This window comes from Octopus bimaculoides, chromosome 17 (assembly GCF_001194135.2).
Source record: "Octopus bimaculoides isolate UCB-OBI-ISO-001 chromosome 17, ASM119413v2, whole genome shotgun sequence".
Classification (NCBI taxonomy): domain Eukaryota; kingdom Metazoa; phylum Mollusca; class Cephalopoda; order Octopoda; family Octopodidae; genus Octopus; species Octopus bimaculoides.
Window position 1 is genome coordinate 15300892 of NC_068997.1, and position 2687 is coordinate 15303578.

The following is a 2687-nucleotide window of genomic DNA, read 5'->3' on the forward strand; positions in this document are numbered from 1 at the left end:
ATAATGTTCCAGTGACCTAATGCATTAGCTTTCTTTATTTGCCTTCATTTGTGAATATACAATTGTATTGTATAATGCTGAGCGTACATAATGAACAGATGTCCATATGATTTTTGCATACTGAAATTAATATTTCATGAAGAAGGTTATGAAATAGTTGTAATCATATGGAATTCATATGGAAAATTAAATCTATCTCAATTCTTGTATCACCTGATGTTATGTCATATATATATATATATATATATATATATACATATATATAGAGAAAGAGAGAGAGAGAGAGAGAGAGAGAGAGAGAGTAGGGTGAGCTGATATACATACATATATATATAAAATCTGCCTCAACAAAAGTGGATGTTAAATGATAACACTGATGATCTCTGGACCAGGATTGAACTGAAAACCTTTATCTTTCATATATTGTCTTGATCACTATGCTTAGGTATCAGGTCCAACATATGTAAGAGAAAAAAAGTAGGCATCACCACTGAATGATAAACCTAGTCCTTGGGTGCCTTTCACAGAGTTCAGACTGTTACAAGAATACAGGCCAGAGTTTTGGTTGGTGTTTGAAAAAGCAGAAAAAGATATTTCTGAAAATGGAGTCGTAGGGAACCTTAAATAGGCATAGCAATTGTGGTTGGAACATCCTTTAGTTTTGATGTGCCCAGTCGGAGCATATAGTTTTTTTTTATATTGTTGTTTAGCACCAGCTCAATCCTGAATGAGCAAACTTATGATCAAAGGAATTCAAGGCATGACCATTCCATCTTTTTCGAATATATCAAACGTTACTTTATCTATTGAGTCCTTCCTTGTTTAAGAAAATAGAATGTAGATGGAGAAGTTGTTGTTGGCTCTGTTTCTAGTAGACTGAGTAAGCTAGTAGAGGTACATTTATTGTGTAGCTATAGCCTTCCTTATCCTGTGTTTTTTTTTTGTGTTTTTTACTTTTTTGGTCATCGTGTATCTGAGAATGCATTATCCTATGTGGGCTTTTATTTTTTACAATGGTAAAGTGTGATTCAAGAGAGATTTTGCAGCTATTCTCAGCAGGTCAATTGACTACATAGAGCAGGGTATATTAATCATACAACCTATTGGCTTCATTCAGCTTGCAGCAATGTTCCACTCATTTGTATTCAGATTGCTCTGTCAAACATATTCTTATTTATTCGAATCAGTTTGAATTAATCATGCATTATCTCACAGCTTCAGGCTATCAATCATGTGATCATATATCTTTAGTATGACATTGTATAGTATGTATGAGAGGCTGGATCTGGTCAGTTTGAACATAAAATATGTAGAATATTTGGGCCTGATATGACTGGTTTAAATTCTAAAGGATTAATTCTTTTATAAAAGTCAATCATTGTCTTTTTTAATTTCAAGGTATTTCTGCAACATATATTGCTAGCAGACATTCAGACTTGGAATCTGATTTTTGATTAATACTGATTTCGATTAGTCAAATCAATCCACCTAAAGGAATCTCTTGTAATTTCAACCCAATGAATAGAAGTTTATGAATCTGCATACAAAAATCTGACCTATTTCCCCTTCACTTTGTTTATACACACCAAACAAAATGAAAGTATTTTTCCTTTTCTTTTCTTTTTCTTTTTTCAAATTTAGATACACATTTGTCCAAATGGCTTTTATTGACACGACTGCAGCTGAAACCATGCAAGTTTCTTATTAAGCATTGGTTGGTTTTCTCAAGAGCTGTATGCATTCATTTTGATGGTTTCTATCTCCATCCCTACTCTAAGGACTTACATTTTAGGACATTATATCCACCAGATAAGTTAAGGTTTTGGCTTTTGGGGGTCCTTACATTTCTGCCCTCAAACTTTGCTAACTCTTTATATTTCTTTCATTCCTTTACCGAGTTGTAATAATATTTTTTGACTCCGTTATCCTTTTAAATATGGCCAGTGCAGTGAAAAGGATCTTTAGGAATAATTTTCCCTATCCAATGCACAAGATTTAGTTTATACATCAATCTGGCTGGCAAAGAGAAACAAATTTGATACCCCAGATAGAGATGTGCTTCTATGACATCCAGAGGTTAGAAAAGATAAAGTGGACGATAATTGAAAAAAATAAAAACAAAGAAGAAAAAGCCCCAGAAAATTTGTTTAGGGAGACTGAGAAGGATTAAGTTAAATTGCAACACCCATTTAGCTTGGCACTTAAGAGGGAAAAGTGGTTAGGTTTCTTATCGTTATTGATCTCTGCTACCCCAATCGATAGGGAGATGAGAGAGGAGTGGGAGGAGAAGAGAGAGCGGAAGAGAGAGAGAGAAGAGAGAAAGGCGAAAGAGAGAGGAGAGAGAGAGAGGAGAAAGGGGTTATTCTCAACAATGTACACAATTTGTTCATTAATTTAATTTCTTTTCTTTGAGATTTTCTGCACCAAATAAAATTTAATTGAAGTCAGGCCACTGGTTCTAGAGATGTCATTATTTTGATCACTACAAAAGAACTTTACAAATAAGAATAATTATAACGATAATAATAATTATTATTATCATTGTTGTTGTCGTTGTAAGTGTTTTTGTTGGGTCTGTTATGTTCCTTCGGTGAAATCAATAAATGCATTCCGTATTGTTGTTGTGATTGTTTAATTGCTTTTTTTTTTTTTTACTGATTGTGATTCCAATTCTGTTGCTGCTGCTG